This window comes from Lissotriton vulgaris, chromosome 1_1 (genome assembly GCF_964263255.1).
Source record: "Lissotriton vulgaris chromosome 1_1, aLisVul1.2, whole genome shotgun sequence".
NCBI lineage: Eukaryota > Metazoa > Chordata > Amphibia > Caudata > Salamandridae > Lissotriton > Lissotriton vulgaris.
The window spans coordinates 1503576816-1503602140 of NC_141685.1; the positions used below are offsets into that span (position 1 = coordinate 1503576816).

A 25325-nucleotide genomic window follows, 5' to 3' on the forward strand; every position below is an offset into this window, starting at 1 on the left:
CGTTTCAAAAATTAAAAAACGTTTTTTTTCACATGAACGTGTGTACCCCTACATTAGGGAAGATTATGTCTCATCTGGGATGCTCCGACACTGGATCAAACAGATTCCAGAGCAGGCTGACTTGGGAAGTGTTTAGGGAGAAGAAATTACAGAGTGGTCCGCAGGGCATAATTACAGCCATGGGAGAGGATGGGCCCCATACAATGGCCTGCAGACGAACCCTTGGCGTAAAACTCAGCTTGCAGAGTTTGCAGATTTTTGGCAACTCTGCATAGAATGTGGAGTTTGCCCAAAATGCGTTTTCACATGCGCGGGAGTGACTTTTCGGGTACCAGTGATCGCCAAAAAGATTTCCCACCTGTTTGCAAGCGCCACGAAATGTGCTAGGTGGCTGCATGGTCTGGTGAGAGTTTGCGGTCGTCATTGGACTTCAGCCGGAAGTTTTATGAAGTACGCAATCCTGAACATGCAAAACTTGCAATCTGGAGAAGAATCTCTCTCAAGCAGCATCAAAACCTTCTCAAAATGATAATTTGGATTAAAAAAACTCTTCAGATTGACATTTGGCTGTTCTTTTTTGTCCTTTTCTCTTTTTTACTTTTTTTTTTAAGAGGAAGGAAGTGCCCCAGAGTCTCCAACTTCCTGTTTCTGTCCAGCAGGCTCCTCCCAGTGCTTTGTCCATCTCATGTTCACTTTTCATTTGGATTTGAAGCTGGATGATCCCACTTTGTGTCTTCTGCATCATATATGATTGGATTTGAGGAGTTTTGAATTTGAAAATTCACAGGTAAGTTTGAAAATTGGTGTTTGTTTGTTTGGGGCATTGCACTTACATTTTTTTGCACTTTTCATTGTCTTATTTTAATGTATTGTGGTGGGGGGCTTGTAGTTTCACAAGGGGCCTAGTTGTTTATTTCTAAGTAATAATTATTCTTTTATAAAGGAACCATTTTGCACAGTTCACTACATTTTCCCCAACTTCTGAAATCAATTTGCAATATTTATTTAATTCACTAGCCGACCAGTATTCCTTTCAGCTAGTAGGCCCAGAGCTACTCATGGGTGAATGAAACAACTGTTTATGTGGTGTCTGTTGAGTTTAAACATCATTTAGGGAATGGATGGCATTGGATTGCAATGCAAAATGTGTTTTCTTTGGAGTATTTCACTTTTTCCATGTGTGTTAAATAAATGCTTTTGTTTGATGTGTGTGGTTGTTGTGTAGCTTACAAACTTATTTTTTAGCTCTGCGGACTTTTTGTTTTTGACAGTGTTGTATTAAAGCTGTGTTATATGGCATGCCTCCTTTGTCTGGCCAGTGTGTGAGTGTGTTTGTAATAGTGTGCCAACATTTACCTTGCCTCCTCGTGTGGCCAGGGGTCATTTTGTAAAGTTGTTGTCCATATAGGTTTGAGTTCATTGTTTCCCAGGCCTCCTGCATGTTGTTGTTGTGAGTGACCATGTGGCTGGTTGCCATTTTGTGGTGGTGGTAGTGCTTTTGCCATAGACCTGCATGCCGTCTTTCCTTGGTTTCTCTTGGCTTATTGCTTCTTGTTATGGTAGCCTGGCCATGTGCTGGTGGCCTTTTTGTCAAGGCAGCCAGTTTGCTTCTGCATTAGGACTTCAAGTCTTTACTTTGTTCCGATTGGCTTATTGCTTCTATCCATTGGCAGCTGCAGCTCCCTGAATACTGAATCCCACGTGATGCCCAATGCCAAACCGGGTCAGTTACATTTGTATTTTAGTTGTTGTTGTTCTTCTTGCCTATCCTTTCTAAGTATACTGTACACTAGTACACCAACTATGAAAGCCCTTGTTTTTGTCAAAGTCTCACAAATGTCTACACTGTATTGTATGTTTTTTAAGGTAATACATTTAATAATATTAATAACACTTACAAGTGGGATCAGGCATGAAGTTATATATTATATTTGTTTGTTTGTACTAGTAGTAATTGAGCCTCAACAATGAATGTCATGGTTCACTGATGTTCTTCTTGCTTCTTTGCTTTTAGGTGCACAACAGAGGCCAAATAACCTATCTGAGAAAACACCATGTGATCCAGTGGGAGGCGCACCTTAGTGGCCATAAACTGCATATGTTGGTGGAGGTGATGAAGAAGAAGATCCGATCATGGTGGAAGGTGAACAAGATGGAGAAATGTTCTCTGTTACACAAAGCAGCCCTGTCCCAAGCAGTGCGGTGGTACCGCCCACATCATCATCAGTAGCATTGCAATGTCACAAGAGTCAGGCTGAGACACAAAGGGGTTCCAGGCAAAAGAGTTCTGCAATGAAAAAACATGCCTAACATCTGGTGTCAAGAATTCACCTGCATCAGTGGCACCAGAAAATGAAAAAATCTAGGCTGCCATTCTCAGCCTGTTTAGGTCGAAGGGGCAGTACGAACGTAACAACTCAACGGCATGTTTGCACAATGCTAAGCTGGCTAAAATGTTAACACTGGACCTACTCCCTTTTTCTTTTGTGGAAGGGGTAGGTTTTCTTGAATTTGTGACAAGCCATCTGCCCAAAATGGAAGGTTCCTAGCCGGTCCTATTTTGCCAGAGTTGATGTTCCAGCACTATATCACAAATTGCTGGAATTGCTTTGACAAGCTTTGCAGGAGAGTGCTGTTCACACTATCCACCTAACAGACATGTGAACCAGTTGCCAAGCCACTGATTACATGTGCATCACTGCATTCTGGTTCTCTTTTGTGGGGGTAAGAGGAAAGATATCTGCAGCAGGTGTTGTTGACGCTCTTGAGATTTTTAATGCCACTCGGAAACATGCAACTGTAGCCATGTTCGCCCTGGAGAAATCTCATACTGCTGGAAACATTTTGCAAGTCTTTGACAGCAAGGTCTTTGAATGCCTGTGACCAAGAGGGCTTAACATTGGTTTTGTTGCCACGGACGATGGCAATAATATAGTTAAGGCTATGGTCGATGGTGGCTATTTCAGGGTTCTTTGTTTGGCGCACTGCTTTAACATCATTGTTCAAGACTTTCTGGAAAAAAACTGAGTCAGCAATTTACTGACCACCTGCAGAAGAATCTGAACACATTTCAGCCATTCTTGTTATGCCCGGTAACAGCTGAGGATCATTCAAGGTGATAATAGAATGCCAGTTAAAGTGCTCATCCAGGAGATGCCAGCACGATGGAAACTAACTTATTACATGCATGAACGTCTGTTTGAGCAGTACAAGCCAATCAAGGAATATGTCATGAAAGAGGGCATGCTACTGTGAAAGGCATTTTTATTGAGATGGACCAATAGGGCCTAGTTAAATGCCTGACAGAGATGCTACCTCCTTTCAAGCTCTTCACACGTGAAGTCAGTAAGGAGTATTGTATTATGAGCCATGCTATCCCACTGTTGCACAGGCTTCAGGAACAGCTGATGGGGGTGTCTGCAATGTACGCAGGTGTGGAGGAAAAAAAGAAGCATATGAGTTGGTGGAGAGTTTAACCCTTTGCTTATATGAAAATACAAGGGTGCCACAATTCTGGATCCATGGTACAAACCATTACTGCGCACGTCTTTCTGAAGGGCATGTTGCAAACTACAAAACTTGGATAGCTGTGGAAGCCAGTCACTTAGAAAAAGAATGGCAGGGAGTTAGAGGGCTTAATGGGGTCTCTGCGGAAGACTGATCTCTATAGTAGAGTAGAACAGAATGCAAGAAAGTTAGAAACGAAGGTGCAAAACAGTAATACTAATCCCAGATGACGAGACTCCGCCACATGGGTGGGCCGATGGGATTCATTTCCACTGTTTTGCACCTTTGTTTCTAACTTTCTTGCATTCTGTTCTACTCATAGAGATCAGTCTTCCGCAGAGACCCCATTAAGCCTTCTTCTTATTGAATTGTCTAAACTGGGGGTTTAGGCTATGAGTGGTCTATAAATATTTTTACCCCTTGGACCCTCCCCCAACCCTTTTGTGTTATATAGGGAGTTAGAGGGCCCTTACTCCAGGGCACAACAAGTACTCTCGGGCAGCTGGCTTTAACACTATGGCTGCTAAGGCAATTCCCCTCCTGTGCTGGAAATTGCCATTTTGCTGTTGTCATGACGAGCTCAGCTCGTCATGAGCACAGCTCCAGGCTACCTCATGACGAGCTGAGCTCGTCATGAGCATGGAAGGGGTTAAGTTCTCTTTCAGAGCCTGAGGGCAGCATCAGAGCCTGAGAGCAGTGTGGTTGGCTCACAGCAGCCAAAACCACCAACACCAAGAACAACATCAACAAGAACAGGAGCACCAGACCCAAAATCGGCAATGGAATGGTTTCTACAGCAAGGGCTTTTTAGGCCCAGTGCTGATGCAAAGGCAAAAGAGGCAGAGAAAAGCGGAGCACCCATGAGCATTGAGCGGATGGTCCAGGCCTATCTGGATGACCCAACAGAGGTCTACATTGATCAAAACCCATTGCTGTATTGGTATGGGAAAAGGTGACTGTGGCCAGTGCTGAACAGGTTGGTGATAAACTTCCTGGCTTGGCCTGTTGCAGGTGTCTCTTCTGAGCATGATTTCAGTGCTGATGGTGCCGTTCTGACTGTGAGAAAGATCGGTCTCTCACCCCAAAACGTGGAGAGGTTAACCATGATCAAAATGAATCAACACTTTATACCATCGGATTACACAATACCTGAAGTAGCACAGCAGGAAGATGATGACGTTGACAAAGTTCATGCAAGTAGCATGCTTCTGGACGAACCACCAGAGTTTAAGGATGAGCTCTACTTTCCTGACAACCAGGCTTTTTCAATTACCAGCTACTTTCTTTCTTTGCTCCTCCCCCCCAAAAGATATATAGCTAAGGAACATTGTTATTTATATGTGACAGCCTTTATGGTTCACAAATCCATCCCCACCGTCTTACTCTTTTTTTTCCCGGATCTGAGTAGCAATTGTGTGCAGTCAATGAAGAAGTAAAGTCCACTCTTAAGTTGCCCAAAAGCCATTTCTTTCAAGCAAGACATTGGCTAGAGAATTAAAACAAATGTGTGCCTGCCTGCCTGCCTGCCTGCCTGCAACCCTGGACCCTGACTATCTATTTATCCTTTCCTAAACTAGAGGTACTGCCCCAGAAGAACAGGCAAATAATGGCATGCATTGCACAATGAGTGATTGTTGTTTGTTATGAATGTCTTATCTAAAAGTGACACAAGTCAATATTTATCTTCTTGTTGTTCAATAACAAAATTGTACTACTACAGGTCGATCCATTGCATTTTGAGACAGGAGAGGACGAGTCTGGAAGACTCACTCGGGAGTCGGACACTGTTGGTACGGACTCAGAGTTGAACACCATGACCACCGTACTTGCAGTCAGAGTCAGGTCCGGAAGATCAGATATGATTGATGGAATAACTCAGGGTGTGCCACCAGAAGAAGATGGATTTTTTCACATTCACTGAAACCAATCGATTTGGAAGATTGATGATGGCTTTGAAGTACCCTAAAGGTAAACAACAACAGAAACCGCACCTGCATGTCGGTGTATTGGTGGTGGGTGGTGAGTGTGGTGTGACTGATTTTTTACTTCATTTGGAAAATGCTATGCTATGTTTCTGTGTGTATACTATGTAAGTGTGTTCAGTGCTGTCTGGCTCAAATGCAAAGCTAAGTGGTATTTGGGTGGGGGTAGCCTGTTTTTGGAGGTAACTGCACAAACAGCGTCTGATTTAGCCATGCTGCCTCTGAAAGTCTTCTTGTTGCACTCCTCCTTATGCAGTTTAACTTTTTGTTTTCTACTTGATTTTTAAATATCCTTTTTGTTTTTCATCTACAGGCCCTTTACTCTGCACCATACGCAAAAAACAATTCACATTTACCTTACCAAACACCATCTGCCAGGCACATCAAGGGCGGACATTCCAATAGGAATGCGGAGATTCAACTCCCAATTTATACAGTATCTTTTTTTTCTCTTCAATCATTACGACTGTATGTGGTGTGTTTATGTTTCCTTTCTTCTACAGATCACTTAATTTTTTTTGCCACCTTTCTAAGCCTGGTACAACAGAACCTAAATATAATGTATGTAACTTGGGTCTCTCTGGGGGCAGACAAACAATTGCATAATTGATATCTTTCCTTGTACTTGTCTAGTACCACTCACCTTCATGCTTGCATTTCCTTTTCCTTCCATAACAGAGATGAGTGTTGTCCATGTGTAGTGTTTATCTTTGTCAAACCTTTCCCTCAAACCCTCTTCCCAACCATTCATCAAACCCCTAACTCTCTTCCCCCAGGCTGTGTGATTTGTAGAGGTGTGACAGCACTTGGGTGGGAGGGGATGGTGGATTTTGTGAAAGCAACACAACAACTCAGTGCAGGGTGAGGAGGATCTTATTCCTAACTAAGCTCATATAGCCCACACTGGCAGTATGTATTATACAATTTCCACACCAGCCATCACAGAGTATGATATTTTTTTCCAGAGAAACATCTTGTTGCCAGCATCATTATTCAGCCACTGTATTCATTTGCATCTAAGCCAGTTAAGCATGTCCACTTCGTACAGTTCGTAGTAGCGCAATATTGTTCTGATAAATAAAATTTCTCATTGCTTATCATACTCTCTTCTTGTGTCTGAGACTGAGTCTGGACTCTGTTCTAGCAGTCCGGTCTCTGGTGACTGTCATCAAGCTTGCATATACTAATAAAAGCAATTTACCTAGTTTTTGTTATTTCAGTGTGTTAACTTCCCATTCAATCAATAGTCCCCCCTCTCGGAGTCCTTATCCTTCAGTTTTAGTTTGCCTAGGAGGGAGTGGAACCTCGCTTCAGCTCTGATGAGTTTGCCTTTAATATCAGAAGAAATGGTATCAATGTATGCTGCTACTACTACCACCACCATGATGGTACCTTGGCAAACCATGGAGCCCTCACTTTATCTAATCAGGTAAGAGAAATGAACTGTGGTTGATTGATCATTGTTGAATGCCAATCATTCTATACATTGGTAATTTACTCCCCACCCTCTCCGAGTCCTAAGGGGTTAATAATACTATATAGTAATAGCAGAGTAGACTGCAGAGGCTAGGAGGCGAGAGTAGTAGTACAAGGGAGGGTACTGCATCACTATTTTGTTTACACTATCAGAAGACCTTTAAAAAGCTGCGGCAAAGTCAGCACTAAGAAGTAAAACAAATAATCAATAACCTCCCCATAATTTTTTTAAATCATTCAAAATCATAAAATATAAAAGTATGAAAAGTGTCTTATTCCCTAAACAAAATACATAACCCACACTGGCCCACACATCTCTCTAACCCCAACCAGTATCCAAGTACTGTACAAGAAATGTCCATAAATAAAGAAAAACCCAACAACCCCCAACTCCAACCCACCCACCCAAAAACAGATTGAAAAAGGGGCTGAATAGAGCTCTAACGGTGGTTTAGGACCTTCTGGAGGTGCCTCTCCACCGATTCCTGCCTGGCTTAAATATCCTCCAGCCTTTGCATGATGCAGCACTCATAATGGTGGAAATAAGGGGGAGCAGTAGTGCTGGTGGAATGATGGCAGTGCCGGCAGGCATTCATTGGACCACGGTGCCGGTGTGGAGGTGGGGTGGTTGTTGTGGCCTGGCTGGGTCCAGGGGCATCTGCAGCAGCTTCTGCCTCATCCTCCTCGGCCACCAGCTGCTAGTACTCAGCCCTGATGACCTCAATTTTCTGCTGCCTGGTCCGAGCTGCAATCTCTTGCCTGGTCGGTGGAGCAGTAGGAGTAGCTACATATCAAGAAAGAAAGAAAGGAAATTGTAAGCAATGCTCCCAGCAAAACACATAGAAAATTATGCCATGGGTATGGAGGAAGGTGATTGATGAAGATTGGGTAGGAAGGATACATAATGTTGTGCTTGAAAACTACTGTGAGACCAGGGAGGAGTCTGAAATACCACCTCCTCAAACATTTAAATAAAAACACAGAAATAAAAAAATTCCAGTCAAGTAAAGTTGGGATGAACACCACTAGAGGTGCACCATAGTTCATCTTTTTTCCTTCCCACTGATTTTTAAATTCATCATTGGATTGTTCTTCGAGTATTTTATTTTTTATGCTTCACCCTTGGCTTTGCTACTCACCACTATTTAAGTTTTTTTACATTCTCTCAATCCACTCTTCACCACTGAAAATACCAATTCATCTATATAGCCATCCATCCAAAGTTCCAAACATGGCTCTCTGTCTCACTCTAGTCTCATGATCTCCAGTACAAACCTTTTAGCAACAAACATTCTTCATTTGACATTTACACTCCCATGTGTCCTTAAGTTTATTTCAATCAAAATAAAGCACCACAGGATGCCAATCACCCACTCAGGCGGTCATCCTTTCACACATTCACTTTCACCCACCCAGGCAAGCTTTGTTCCTACCCGTATACCAACCTTTCATCCATCCTTCACCATCCCATGCATTCTAACTATCAGCCACCTAAAGTACTATTTATGCATCTGGCACTTGTTTTCACCCACGTATTCTTTACTTTCAGTCATATATAATACATTTCATCCAATCTTTCCCCTTCCATCCTTCCCTTTTCCAACAACTCATAGTTCAAGATCTTGTTCATGAATGGTTTTCTGCTGAGTTGAAGATAGGAGCGGCCATCAGTTACTCAGCTCATCTTCAACTCCTACTGTGTTCACCTGTTCACAGGTCAACAAGACTGCACCTTTACAGTGAGCTTATAATTATAATTAATTGTCAATAATAAGCAAGCAATATGACTTACCACCATCCGCCGCTGCCGCTGGCTCACCCCCTTCTGCTGCAGCATCTGCAGAGTGGCTGGCGCTGTCTGTTCTGGCCCCGGGACTGGTGGTCGGTGTAGCGAGATTAAAAACATTACATATTTCTGAGAGGCCAGATACACCTCCCCCTAGTAATTGTTTTATCGCAAAATAAAAAAAACACCACACACATCATTCACTACAATTTGGCTACATTACAAGCTTCTTCTATAAAAAAATATCAGGATGGGCATTTTTTATTGGAAAGTTTTTAAAAAGCCTTAAGTCAAGGCAAGAGACAAGCTGTTAAGGTGTGGCTGGAGCTATTGATTGATGAATCTGATGTTTTGAGAAAAAACAGCATATGGCCTTGGTTGGCTAATGCAATGTCCTCCTCGTACATCCTCCCACCCATGGTGCACAGTCATCAGTTCACCAACTGCTGGTAATAATAATAGGCCTAGCTAATAAGAAGACACACATTTGGGGTGTCCAATATGACCATTGGAACACTCTTGTTTTTAGTGATTATAAGCCTTCTCATCTATTGCATGTGTAGAATACCTTACTTGGGCAACATGCATGGCAGAGGAGTGATAGTACTATGTGACCAATCGGCTCTCTGAGTCTTAGAGTACCACCACTAGGCAGCCCACAATAGAGTGGGGGGAAAGCTGACTGAAAAAGCAGAAGAAAGAAAGTCACAGACAGACTAGTAACTAGAGACAGTTTGACGTAAAGTAGAGAAACTTAAAATATAGAAATTAAGTAAATAAGTTAATGCAGGGATAACAAGAATTTAGAAGTTGCTACATCGAAGGGGATTTGGAAAAATAATATGTACACAGGTAGACGTCACAATATTAAAAAAGAGCTGAAAAATTAGGGGAATAAATATATTAATGTTAACACCAGGAGAACTTACTGGGACCAGCAGAGCCATCAGCGAGGATCTCTGGGATGCACCTCCAGCTCCAGATCCGGGACCTTCACCCGCCTCAGCCCTCTTATTGCCCCTGGATGTTGATGTAAAACATAAAGACAAAAAAAGATTAATGGTAATAAATATTATCTCCCCAAAATTTATTTGACAGGCAAAGGCTATCGCAATAACATTGCACCTTTATAAATCATATCAACTAGCAGTAGTATATCACGGAACCGTCCTATCATATTAAACATTTCCAAAACCTACCTACCTAGTCCACTCCTATTCCATATTTATTAAACTGCATTTTGGAATTACTAATAATAAATTGCAACAAATTATGATGTTTGCTTCTTCTCAAATCTCATTCGCAGTCTCAAGTCAACCCCCTTTGACGGGCCAATGCACTAATCACTAAGGGCCTTATTATAATGATTACGATGATGTCGGGCAGATGCCATTGCAGTACTGCTCAGCCTTAGGTCTGCGCCGCGGTCATGACTACTGCACCAGTCTACTAAAAATCAATGCAATCACCCATAGGCTATAAGTCGGTCGCAAACCTCTATCTGTCAATTGAAGCTTGTGTTGCAGGCAAAAAAGGCCTGCGGCACAAGCTGTTATTGAAAAATGGAATTTGTTGTTCACAAACATCCCTGCACTGTCCATGTGGCATTGGCATGAGCCATGCAGTCACGAAATTAACAAATAACTAATTACAGAATGTCTTTCATAATTATCACTAATCACATCAACCCAAGCGAGTGGCAACAAGTCTGATTCAGTACATAGGTTAGGTGGGTAGGACCAAGTAAGCCAAGCACCTGTCTAGAAAAACAGATTATTGCATAATATTTGAAAACGTAACTTTCCTGCATGTAAGCAGCATGCTTTCCATTATTTGGGAAAAAATTAGCTATAGCAGCATAGAACACAGGTAATAATAAAAATGAATAATTTTAATAATTATTCACCTAGCCCCGCAACCTCAACTCCTAGCAGGTCCAGCAGGTCCTGCTCTTGGTCCAGAATGTCAGACCAGTGATGCGTCAAATGCTAATGGGTGTGCCGGACCCCAGAGCCGGGGTAAACTGCCTGACTCACCCTCGCCCAGTGCTGCTGGCACTGCCACATCTCATACTAGGACCCAGGCTTTCCACATGCTGCCAGGGTGGAGGGGAGGTGGCGCTGGGCATTAAAAAGACAGTGCTGCCACCTCCACCTCAAAAAACAGGGCACAGGGCTACCCCACTGCTGGGCGCCGCCTTCCACAAGGAAGGCCGCCATGCATTGGTGCGTTCTTATCTGTCATGGGGCTGGGTGGAAAGAAAAAAAATAAGACATGGGGAAAAAGAAGGAAGGACTGGGTAGTAATAAGGAAGTAGGAAACCTAAAAGTAAAGTCAAAACTCACCAAAAAGACTCAGTAAAGTAGAACAAAAACACAAATACACGCTTAGAAAGACAAAGGGTAAGATAATGAATAAAGAAATGAGAAAAAAACTTTTGAAAGCCAAGGATTACAGACATAAAGGAAGGATGAAAAAGTATGCTCCAGCACCACAAACAGAGTAAGAAAAAAGATGACTCCACCCATGTGTGACCGAGTGGTGCAGTTCGTGTGATATTTTGACCCGAACACACAATCTGCGTTGACATACGGCAGAAAACATCACGTGAACAGGCGGGCGAAGCAACTCAGTGTGCTCGCAGAACTCTGCATAGTGTGGCTACGTTTTTCTGCAAGTTCGTGGGTTTCCTATTTTTGCCCTGGCTTACTGCAGACATTCCCTATACCTTATTTTTATGCCCCCTCCTACCGATGCACCACCAACCGCAGGAATACTGGGGAGTACCCCAGGGCCAGTATCCAAATTACACACACAATCAGGAAAGGCATTTCCTAGGACAGGGCCAATGACAACAAAGGGCCACAATGAAGAAAGGAGCATAGGTCCACTGGGCCCCGACATTAGAACAAACCAGAATAACCAGCAAGAGTATTGATGTGAACAACCAGTGTTCCCACGTAGTCCATAGGTTGCACACCCAGATGATGAAGCATACCACCCAGAGGTGAGGTTGGGGGGTGAGGGTTTTCCAAGAAAAACATAGTTTTTCTTTTGTGGAGAATTGTGCAGAGAACATTACTGGGATTCTATTTTTTGGCATATAATTTTTGTTTTAGAAGGACAAACCGGGTATATCCTCTTACTTCCCCCTTTTTCTGATTCTTGCAATATAACAACACCGCCATGGAAAGGCACATCACCGCCTGCATCTTGATTTGGATGGCCGTGCCTTGCAGACACCGCCACCATGTCAAGCCCCTTTTCCGCCCAGTCACCTGTTTGACGGGTTGAAAACTTTCCTTTCCTTTCAAGGCCAAGGCCCTATATTTCTGCACAGACTCCCACGCACCCTTCTACCTTCAAACCCAAGCGTAGTAGACTAAACTACCAGGTCAGCTGGTACACATAAAACCTCCTAGACACCAAGGGGCTCTGTAAGCAGCTCAAAAAGAAATGGAGAGCAAGCCACGACCCCACCAATAGACTTACCTAGAAGTCCATGCACAGTCGTTATCACCAGCAAATAAGAGACACCATGAAAAAAGCACTAGTCGACCACATCAAATGAATCTCCAGCAGCTGCAAGGAGATCCTTTCAATAGCCAAGGGTTTTATCTCGCCCTCAGCCTCTGTGAAAAACATCACTGCCTCCCAACAGCTCTGCGACAACCTACCCAACTTCTTCCACAGCAAAATCACAAACATCTACTGCAGCTTTGCACACCAACTCAACCCCAGAGAACTCAGCTCTAACCTACCCACCACCAACCAAGACTGCCACCTGACCAAATGGACAAATCTCCCCAAAACAACACCGTGGTAATCATGTAGACTGTCCACTCAGGTGCCCCAATGGACAAATGCCCCAACCACATCTACAACCTGGGAACATCACCAATCAGCACCACCCTGACCCACATCATTAACACTTCCATCACATCTGCCTCTTTCCCGTAAGAATAGAAACATGCAGAAATCAATGTCCTCCTCTAGGAGCCCACAGCTGACCTGAATCAACTGAGCAAATTCTGACCCATCTCTCTGCTCCCCTATCCAGCCACAGTTATTGAGAAGGCCATCAAAAAGCAATTCACAGTCCACATAAAGCATCTTCTACACAACACTCAATCAGGATTCATAAGACAAACATCACCAAAACAGCACTGATCGTGGTCACCAACTACATTCAAACCCTCCTGGACCAAGGACAAACAGCGGCCATCATCCTGCTCGACCTCTCCTTGGCCCTCAACACTGTCTCCGACAGCACCCTAATCAGAAAAATCCACAAAATTGGCATACATGGATCCACTCTCACATAGATATTTTCCTTCCTTACTGGATAAACGAAGAGGCTCATGCACCTACCCTTCACTTCAGAGACCGAGAGACTGATATGTGATGTCCCACAGGGATCATCCCTCAGCCCCACCCACATCAACATATACATGATACCACACACCAACATCCTCTGACACAAGACATCATTTAATTTCCTATGCTGATGACAACCAACTTATTCTCTTCTTGACAGACATAACAACCCCCACCAGAACCAACTTTACCAACTGCATGACCATGATAGCAGACTGGATTCGAACCAACTGCCTGAACCTCAACTCTGAAAAGACAGAAGTACTGGTTTTTGGCAACAAAACCTCCCCATGGAACTTCACCTGGTGAATGTCCGAGCTAAGACCAACACCCACACCCTCACTCACAGGCAAAGCAAGTAATCGAGGGATCATGCTAGACAGCAAGGTCAACTTGATGGCTCAAGTCAATGCAGGGAGCACCTCCTGCTTCCACATCCTGTGCATGCTGCGAAAGAACACCAAATGAACCATCACACAAACACTCATCACCAGCAGGGTAGACTATGGGAACACTCTATGCTGTAATCTCCAAACAACTCCTACACAGAGTCTATACCATCCAGAACTCCACCACAAGACTCATACTCGACCTCCCATTCTGCACCCACATCACACTGCACCTCAGAAAGCTTCACTGACTCCCCATTCAGAACGGCAGCCAATTAAAATTTCTCACAGCCACATATAAAGCCCTTCACAGTTCAGGGACAGAATACCTGAACAGCTGTATACACTTTCACCAACCCATCAGACACGCAGACACTCCCTACATCAGCAATGGCAAAACAGGTAGTTGCTCATTTTACTACATCGCACGCATGACATGGAATGAACCCCTCAACACTCCTCACTACTTCAGTTCTGCAAGAAGCTGAAGATTTGGTTCTTTGTAGAAGAATGTTGGGGACCACACACTTAAACACCTGCCGAAGCACCTGGATACCTTCTCGGGTGATTGTGTGTTCTACAAATTGACATAACATAACAAAACATATATCATCTCTATTATAGGAAAGGCAGCCTAAACACATATGAGGTAAACAGTCCATGATTAGGAGGTGATGATTGAACTAAAACTGTCAATTACAGTAGTCAATGAGATCTGAATCCTTTTAAAGCATACCCTGGCTCTAATTTCAAGAGAACCCTCTTGTAGAAATTGTCTTAGTAGAAGTAATCAATCAATCATTCAGGGATTTTTGAAGGATGCTACTCACCCGTGAGGGACTCTAGGCGCTGGGGGGAGGGGTGCAACTTTGAATCAGTCAAAGAACCAGGTAGTGAGGCTCTTCCTGAAAGTGTGCAGAGAGGGGAAGTGTCTGATGTCGACTGGGAGCCCGTTCCAGGTTTTTGCTGAGACGTAGGAGAAGGCTCTTCTGTCTGCTCTGGTTCTGCGAATGCGCTGGGTCTCTACCAGGGCGAGGTCGGCGGAGCGGAGGTTCTTTTTGGGTACGTGGAAGGAGACTTTCATTGAGGTATTTGGGTCTGATGTTGTTGAGGGATTTGTAGGCGTGGGTGAGTACATTTATAAAAAACACCAGTAGAATCTCCGAAAATCAAAGTACTATGTGCTCAATCTTGTTGTGGAAAACTTGCATGGTCATCTATCCAATGCAAGTTAAATAAATAGCATTATTTGTAAAAGTGCCAAAGTCATTTAAAGTAATACATTTATAGCCCTATGGCATATCCTAAACATAAGAACTCTTCTAATTGCAGCTCTGTCTGCTTCTTTAAACTTAAACCACACCAATCTAACCAAACCATTTTTCTTTAACTTAAAACTAAAACAAACGTTTTTATAGAAAAAGCACACATGAAATTAAAATATTGGAAATTTTCCAATGCATGTTTAAAGATTAACAAATATAATCTTTTGTTTACTAATTTATTAATAATTAAATAATTCTACATTCAGGCAGAATGAAAGAAAGCAACATATGTCACATCACACATGCAGGTAGGAAGCATGAGCAAGGAGAACATGAATTGAAAGTGTTCTAAATAATATGCAAATGCTCATTATGATAGGGCCACAATGAAAAACAATATTGTAATTAATGAACCTCTAAATATAACCGAAATAAAAGTAAGCATCTACTTCAAGATTTAAAAGAGGCCCGAAGCATAATATTAAAATACATTCTCCCTAAAGTAGCTGAGCACAATATAAGTCAGATACCAGGAATTCCTACTTTAAAATGCCTAATATAATATACAAAAATAGCCATAAATCAAACCTGTCCTGCCCCAAGACATACAGATTCCAGAACTCCTAAACACACATATAACAATGAACCCTTCCTCTGACATAACATCACAATAATGACAGAAGAATAATCATATTTGCATCCCAAAACAACCTCTTAAATCTAAACTATTGTGTAAAGTGGATGATGGACAGAACATTTAAAATATGCCAGTATATATCACACAGATGTACACCATGTATGGTAATTATCATAACACTACAATACCTATAATGTATTTACTACTGCCTAATAAATTGCAACCAACTTTAAACTTTTAAATCACATCAAAATAAAAACTAACAACCAAGAGACTCATTGTGATGTCAGTCAGAAAGAATTCCGACTGACTCCTTTTCGGAAACATTTCTGATCAACTCATTGGGAAGTCAGACCAACTGATTACGATGGTTCTGAACAGCGTTCAGTCGGACTCCTGTTGACTTCAATAGGAGCCTGTGTTCTGACTGACAACACAGCCTACAATTTAAGAAAGGGGTGGTTGCGGAAAACCTTGCATCCAGTAGCGAGCACCCCATGGTGCCTGCCAACTGTGCATGGTTACAAATAGAGGTCCCATGGCTACCACATGGGCACCAACCAGAGGTCTGAGCATGAAAGAGGGCATGATACGGGCCCCAAAAGTCAGTTTCCAACAGCTGTTCTATGTTTCAAAAAGGCTTTCCCAATCCGGCATTGTAATCGCTCGGTGGGAAACGCAATCCATAGTGCTGTACGATTCGGCTCTCTCGGAGTCTCCGAAAGCCAGTCAGAACCAAGTCAGAAAGACTTTGACCGGTTATCTTCCATCGTAGTCAGTCGGTCGGAAATATTTCCGAGTTGATCGGAATTGTGGGTTCCGACTCGGGTTATGAAAATCTGAATGCCAATCGGAGCCTTTTTGACTGACATCATAAGGAAGCCCTAATCTCCACAGAACATAGACTTTCAACAGGCAATGATATATTATACATCAACATAATATAAACAATTTAAAAGAAATATTAAAATGGTAATTTTCATAAATCAGTCTATACTAAAGTGTGGTACAAAACTACAGAAAAAGTCTGAGAAATAAAAATTAATTTATGAAATATTTAATTAAAAACTACTTATGACAAAACCAAGAATTATGTTTCAAACATATACAATGCAGCTCACGAATTAAAACACACAAAGATAAAATAAAACATTTCAAATGATGTAAAAGCGAAATGCATATTCCCCACCCAAAAATAATCTACTTACATTTGTGAAGCTCATGTTCTTGTCTCACATTCACTTCCAAAAAATCCAATCCAGAAAAAGTGAAAAATAAAAACAAAGAAAGCCTAGAAGAAACCCCCCACAAAATGCAAAAATGAAATCTCCAAATAAGGGACTCATTGCGATGTCGGTAGGAAAGAATTTCAACTGACTCCTTGTTGGAAACGTTTTTGATCGACTTGGTTGGGAAGTCGGACCAACCGATTACGATGGTTCTGTACAGTGGTCAGTCGGACTCCCATTGACTTCAATTGGAGCCTGTGTTCTGACTGACAACACAGCCTCCAATTTAAGAAAGGGGTTGTTGTGGAAAACCTTGCACCCAGTAGTGAGCACCCCATGGAGCCTGCCACACTGTGCATGGTTACAAACAGAGGTCCCATGGCTACCCCCATGGGACCCAACCAGAGGCTTCAGCATGAAAGGGGGCCTGCTACAGGCCGCAAAAGTCAGTTTCCAACAGCTGTTCTATGTTTCAGAAAGGCTGTCCCAATCCAGCATCGTAATTGCTCGGTTGAATACGCGATCTATAGTGCTGTACGATCCGGCTCTGACCAACTCGTAGTCTCCGAAAGCCAGTCAGAACCAAGTCAGAAAGACTTTGACCCGTTATCTTCCATCGTAGTCGGTCGGTCGGAAATGTTACCGAGTTGATCGGAAATATGGGTTCCGACTCGGTTTAGGAAAATCTGAATGCCGTTCGGAGCCTTCTGACTGATATCATAAGGAAGCCCGAATATCCACAGAACATAGACTTTCAACAGGTAATGATATATTATACACCAACATAATATAAACAATTTAAAATAAATATTACAATGGTAATTTTCATAAATCAGTCTATACTAAAGTGTGGTACAAAACTACAGAATAAGTCTGAGAAATAAAAATTATTTAATGCAATATTTAATTAAAAACTACTTATAACAAAACCAAAAATGATATTTCAAACATACACAATACAGCTCACGGATTAAAACACACATAGATAAAATAAAACATTTCAAATTATGTAAAAGCGAAATACATATTCCCTACCCAAAAATAATCTACTTACATTTGTGAAGCTCCTGTTCTTGTCTCACATTCACTTCCAAAAAATCCAATCCAGAAAAAGTGAAAAATAAAAACAAAGAAAGCCTAGAAGAAACTCCCCACAAAATGCAAAAATGAAATCTCCAAACTAAATCCACCTAAGTAATCCACAACACCATATAAATCCTGAAGCCTTCAAAGTAAAAACTTCTTTAAAATATCTGAATAAACAAAGTAATTTAAGAAATGATATTGCTTTCAATTAAACTAAAATAATTTCCTTTTTTAAATGAAAAAAAATCATTGAAAACAGTGTAAATGTTGCACTCTGATGTTCAAACCTGTGAAAAAACATTTGATGCCCACCCTCACAAAACATACATCTCAACTGTAATAGAAAGAAGCATTAACATTCTACAAGTATTATAGAAAGTATGACAGTGTGCAAAATAACGAAGCATTATTAACAAAGTATAGTTCGGCATATGGCACAATACTACATAACACTGAAAACAAAACTACCACCACAACACACAATGACTACAACGTCCCACATCTCCTTAGCACAAAACTTACAAAGGGTCTTACCTCGTCCGTCAAACAGCAACAGACTCAAACAAATTCACCTCAATGTGATACTAATAGAGTACAAACTACAGGTAGTGGTAAATAAAATGGTCACAAAATAAAAATTTAAAAATACAAATTTCCTTTAGAAATCAGTGTTAAAAGATGCACTAAAAATGTGTACAAGTGTCTAAAAAAAAGTCCATTGGACAAATACAAATATATATGTGATGTATAAATGAAATAGTACTATAAAATATATTTGTAAATGAATCAGTACAAATATTATATGCAAATAAATGTATTCAGACAATGCAAGAACACTCTATCCCATATATAAAAATATGTAAGTAATATTGCACCATTTGTGAAAAAGTGATATCAAATACGACTTGAAAATGAGTTAAAATAAAAATAAATGTGATACAAGTATATTTCAAACTCAAAGAAAAAAAATTAACATAAATCTAAATAAATAAAATGCATGAATAAAAACAACAAAATTTTGAGTTTTATAATTCCTTATTATTTAAAATAAAAACTAACAGTACACACAACAACAATCTAGAAACCTTTTTTAGGAATTTGCTGGGCCTTAAAGGGGTCAGATGTACTAATCCTGCTCCAATCTAAACTATTTTGGGAAAGGTATGAACACTAAAATGGGCTCATTTACTCTCCATAGTCCAACCTAAACCGTATTAGGGAAGGTGTTGGGCACACAAAAGGTTAGATTTACTATTCCCACTCCAATAACAGCTATTTTGGGGAAGTTGTTGGACACAAGAAATGTCACATTTCATATACCCACTGCAAACTAAACCACTTTAAGGAAAGTGTTGGACACTAAAGGGGTCCTATTCATTATTCCCACTTCAATCCGAACTATTTGCGGAAGCTGTTAGTCACTTGTACTATTTCTCCTCCAATCTGAACCATTTTGGGGAAGCTGTTGGACATTAAATCAGTCACATTTGCTATTTCCACTTCAAATTAAACCATATTGGGAAAGGTATTGGACCATAAGGGCCTGATTTATATTTTGCTGGAATCCCTCAATGGCAGCGGGACTCTCTCCGTGGTGGCGGGACTTTCTCCATATCAACAGTTTCTAGTACTCTATCAAGCTTGGAGAGTCCTTACTGATGTAATTGTATGGCAAACAATCCTTCTGAAGTAAGCGGGATTCAGATGGTCTTTTGTCCAGAGACCTGCCAACATCTCAAAACGGTGGGCGGACCACCACATAGATAGAGCCTGGGCCCTTCCGGAACTCTGACCAAGGGCATGACCACAGGTATCCTCAGTGCCTGACAAGGGGGAGAGGGCTTCCCTGGTCTGCTGCTTCCCCTTTGCCAGGCCCAGCTCATTCATAGGAGAAGGTTAGCCTTGCGCTAGGTCTGCCGACAGCACCCGTTGGGTGCTGCAGGGCATCAAGAGTTGCTACCACTCAAGATCAGGCCCAAGCATCTGCTGGGTACTTCTCTGAGCTCTCCTGGGCTCATGCTCCAGCTCGGCACCCCAGGGGCTGGGCCTTCACGCAGGGCTAGTTTCTGCTCTTTACTCCAAACCCAGTGGGGGAGTAGGAGAGTTCTCCCCAGTCTGAAGCCACCCTGTTCTGGGTTGTTACTGTCACCACCATACTGAGTACTCAGGGTCCTGCTTTTGGTGGGTGCCTTCTACCTTCCTGAAGCCTGGAGAGCCAAGGAAAGTTAGGTCCAGCCTACCCCACATCCAACCCCCATGAGCCTGCCTTGAAAGATCATTTACCTTGACTATTAGGCTCCCATGAAGTGGGGGCTCACAAAACCAGGGTTGAGAGACAAACGTTGGAGTTAGCCCCGCAGGCCAGTTTGTCAGCCATCTGGTCGGCCAGCCCGGTGACCAGATAGCTTGGGATGACCCAGAGACCATATAGCCCGGGACAAACCAGTGACCAGATGGCCCAAGACCCAGGCCCCTGGACCCAGTCCCATGGTAGTCCGCAGATGACGAGAGGCCATGCACTCAGAGGCATGTACTGGGGAGGCTCCTTTCCAAGACTACTTGACTCCTGGTCACTCTTGCAAGGTAGGGACCCCACTTCGGCCATCTGGTTGCCCTGCTGACCTGCAATGGGAGACCACCAGATGGCACATGGTAGAGGGGGCCTCCCACAGGTCCACATCCCTCCACAAGCTTGGTGGCAAAGGGACCCGCAGGTGTGGTGGTGGTAGAGGTGCTGCAGGCATCCATAGATGGAGACTAAAGCTTGGCTCAGAAGAGGACTTTCAATAGATCGCAGTGAGGTAGCTGCCCTGTTACTTACAAAACCGTGACTCAGGTCATCTATGAATTAGTTTGCACTGGGTGCCCCACAATAATGCTGTGCACAAACGGCTGTAGCAGCCTCCCTTCATCCACATTCCGTCCACCATGCAAGCGGCTCTATGCACCAGTCCAAGAGGCCGACTATCCCAGGGCAACCAAAGCTCCACAGGATAGCGGTATCATTATGGTTTAGGAAGATGCTGACTTAGAGGCATTTAGTTATAATCCCACAGATGATAGTTTTGCCCCATTGGCTCCTCAGCCAATCACATACACCAAATGTCTGAACCTGCGGTTCCACTTGTACTGAGCAGGAATACTGTTGCACATCATTAGTAGGATGAAACTAACCTGTCTCAGGATGGTACAAACTCAGCTTATGTGCAATGGTAGTGGGTGAACAATCCAAAGCTTGGCGAATTCTGCTTCATAATGATACAAGGATCCAACGATGAAGGACCAAAATGCGACGTTGCATTGAACGCTTGGCCACTACAAGCCAGTTATCCCTGTGGTAACTTTTCTGACACCTCCTGATTCAAACCCAAAATGCCAGAGGGACCGTGAGGCCCCACTTTCACAGTCTGTATTCTTACTGAAAATTGAGATCAAACGAGCTTATGGGATTCTGCTCAGCAGGAGGTTTCTGTCCTCCCTGAGCTTGCCTTATGCCACCTATATTATCATTTAAAAGGTGTACCACCCAAGCAAACTTCCCACCTGCCACTGTCCCCAGAGCAGGTTACACCCACCAGGTGCTGGCCACTTGGAGCCAACAGTGAGAGACCCATGGGGCTCATCCCCTCGCTTTACAGGTTAAGTAAAAAAATGATGAGTGAATGTTTATTCTTTCATGCCCCTTTTATGATATTCTGAAATCAGATGTTTTAGAAAACCTCTCACTTTCATGAAGCCTTTTTGTCACATATTTAATTTGACAAATGAAGGAAGTCTTTTGGTCAAGATATTTGTAAATAGCTTCATGAAAGCTGTACTGATTGTAATTGGTCTCAAGTTGCTTATTTTGTTTAGTTTACGGATTGGTACATTCTTTGGGATTAGTATTGAATGTTTTTTTCTTTATGCATTTTATGACTATTTTCATGGTTAATCAAGTTGATAATATTTTGTGCAGCAGCCTTCATTGTTTGTTGTGTACATTGTTAAGCAAATATTATAAGGCCCCACTGCTTATTTAAGATTGTTTGAAAGCTTTAGTTATTTCAAGCAGTGTACAATATTTGCATAGTCTTTAAACATCCCATTCTTCCTTTAACCTGTCAATAGGGATGAATTTTGGGTTTTTCTTATTTGGCCATTGGCATCTTGTGCACCTTATGTGATTATTCTGGCAATTTTCTTTTTTTCTTTCTTAAACATTGCCTGGTATTCCTTATAACTGCCCTTTGCTTTTGCATATCTTTTATTATGCATTCTGTCTTTGCTTTGTATGTTGTTTTGGACTGGGACATTCTAATGCTCCTCTTGAGCAGTATGCTTAGGCTCATAACTCGGTTCACTTGGAAGTTCATTACGATTGATTGGAACAGGACTTATATCAGTGGTGTTTTCTGAAATATAAGTAACAATATCTTCCATTAGGTCCAGAGCAGCATCACAATGCTTTGGAGTATTTCTGATGCTTTCTGTCGGTAAAGTCTTTAAGCTTTTTGGTTGCTATTTTCACTGACATTTCAGGCTCATCTTTGGAGTCACTTTCAGTGTTGTTGGATGCCTGCTGAACATTATTTTGAATTTTTTAAATCTTTTCTTTATCTCTTCTATCCCTTCTTTTTCAGCAATTTGTTTCCTGTTTTTATTGTAAAAATGGGGAACCATGAGCCCATTCATATTTATTTTGTTTTCGTATACTTTTCCTATTTAGCTAGCAGCAATAGTTCTTCTTGTGACCACAATTTGATTGATTTGCTGCTTGCTAGAGTTGTAAGTGTAGCATCATTTTGCCCTTTTTGATGTGCATGCCGAGCATGTGCTGATATTTCGATTTTTGCTCTGATCCCAAGGTTACAGACGTTACAGAGAAACATTAGCTCTCCTATCTTTACTCTACCCCTGCATTTTACATGGTGGCATGCAATGTTGTAGAATTTGGCTTCCTCATCATATTTTGAGCAATATGTTTTCAGGAAGAATCCTCTATGGTAATTGGAGACAGGCATTCTAAGCTCTTTGAAAGCTCCCATTATGTCTCAACATCACAGTTGTATAAATCATTGGGACATTTCCAGTAAATTACTTTTTTGGAAAAATCACTTTTCTTGTTATTGGGTCTATTGTTGGTCTCATAAACAGCAGGTAAAGTCTCAAGTCTTGATGCAACTTTGTCACTCTTGGCTGAAGAGGCCACAAATTCAATAAAAAATTCACTGAGTTCTACAATTAACTTCATATTCTATTAGAACGGAGGATGAACAGAACGACTCAACGTGATTTGATTCGCTGTTATTTATTGGGTTGTTAGAATTGGGTGTTGACTTGAGCAAATCGGAGAGGAGGTTAATGAATTGTAGAAAAGACAGCACCTCCTTTCAACATCTTAACAGGGTTTTAAATCTCCAGGAACTACCCTATCTGTAATTGTGATCGTTAGCTTTGCCATTTCTCATTATCATGCTCACAACTATGAAAACACCTTGTTTGGCCCATCTCTATAGACCTCTCTTCAAAGAGTATAGTGGTATAGAGATAATTACTCGCGTGACACCTTTGAGGAAAAGGCCACTAAACTGAGTAGAAATTAAGAGAGTCATAGCTACTCCTGCTGTTTACCGGCGCTTCATTGAATTTCTTCACTTTGACATTCAGAGCACTGGGCTCAAAGTGCATTATGTCAAGACCTGTCTTGGGCCTTTATGGTGCTTTCCTTTAATTAAATAGTCAGATTCCCCTAGTCAACACCAGTTCTAATTCAACTCCTGGGCATCGGCTGAGGCAGAACGCCACTCCTGCTTGCCAGGGAAGACAGGGGAGAGGTGACCACCACAGCTGGGGCAACACACAGGAAGAGTCCGGCTCATGTCCAGAGTCACTATCGCCCTGGAGGGTGCTGCCTTGTCCAACTGCGACACATGCCCAGCCCTGCTTCGCACCCCAGCCCTTAGAGCCAACACTTATTCTGAAGTTATGGATCTGACTTTCCAATTTCCCTCACCTACATTGTTCCAACATCCCAGAGGCTGGTAACCCTGGAGATTTGCTGTGGATATGGGTACCACCCAGCACAAAGCCTCCCTGGACCGGGCCAACTCAGGGAAAACCCATCACAGGGCGCCTTGCCCATCACATCAGCTTCTCTGGGATCATTTGTATTACTGAACTGGACACCACAAGGGTACCCATTTCCACCACTCTGAGTTCAGTGATCTGAACACTACTCCCTTTTGATCAGCTGAGGGCAATGGAGGCCATTGCTCATCTCTTTCAATCAGCGCCCACCCATCTCTTGACCCATGTTCAACTACTGTTCACATGGATCCCTTCTCCACTTCTGCCTTCAAAGTACTAATTTGAATACTTGCTTTTATCACCTAGACATGCAATTGTGGCAGCTTTACCCGGGCCTTCACCCCGGGCATCCATGCGCACTTCAGCAACCCTCCTGCTTGTAGTGGCTTAGCACCCATGGCTCTCAGAACAGCAACGACTGCGTATGGGAATGTTGCTCTAGTGCCATTCATTTTCAGGGTTAGTTGATTCAGCAGGTGAGTTGTTACACACTCCTTAGCGGATTCTGACTTCCATGACCGCCGTCCTGCTGTCTACATCAACCAACACCTTTTATGGGGTCTGATGAGCATTAGCAATGAGCACCTTAACCCAGCATTCAGTTAATTTGCAGTACCAGTTCTGCTTAACAAAAGTGGCACACTAAGCACTCGCATTCCATGCCAGGCTCCACGGCAGAGAGCCAGGCTTCTTACCCATTTAAAGTTTGAGAATAGGTTGAGACCTTCACTTTAGATCATTCACTTTACCAGTTAAATTGTTTTTTTCAATCATCAGCTATCCTGAGCGATATTTCAAATGGAACCAGCTACTAGATGGTTTGATTAGTCTTGTAGCCCAGTACCCAGATCAGATGACCAATTTGCCCATAAGGACCTCTACAGACCTCCACCAGAATTTCCTCTGACTGCCCCTTGCCCAGGCATAGATCACCATCTCTCTTGTCTCATCATGATCACTCAAGCACCACCTACCTGACAAAGTGGGTAAGACAGGCAGGTGATGGGCCTGTGGCTAGATTCCTAGGAGGATCCCGTCTCAGACAGTGCCTGCCAGCCCTCAAATTCATTGCACCACAGGGTTTTGCTCGGCCCTCCAACTCAGACATGTGTTAGACTCATTAGTCTGTGTTTCAAGAAGGTTTAGATGAGTTATCGATATTGCTGTGACTGCTGGGAGGTGCATAACTAGTTAGCATGGAGGAGTTTTGTTCACTATCAGAAATAAACGTATCGAAGTAGCCATTGAATGCACCGTAGCGGTCTGAAGCTGTGCCAATAGGGATGATGAGGCCATCTCAAATGTGGTACCAGTGAGGGCAAAAGACAAAAATACCCATGTAGTGGCGGTCCCTTGTTGGCCGTCCCACAACAGTCCCAGACCCACATAATAGCCAACGCGAAACACTACAACAGTGATACACACAAATCTGATGTCAATTGTCAAAATTGGACACACCTACAAATCAAAGTGCAAAACATAACCCTCCCCAGACCATGATGCTTTGCAACTATGCAGCAGC

The 25325-nt window shown here is 42.5% G+C and overlaps 1 pseudogene; it reads right to left on the minus strand.

Annotated features, from left to right (window-relative positions):
- Nucleotides 1–23741: 23741 nt before the first annotated feature.
- Nucleotides 23742–24928, minus strand: LOC147750725 (28S ribosomal RNA; annotated as a pseudogene).
- Nucleotides 24929–25325: the final 397 nt, after the last annotated feature.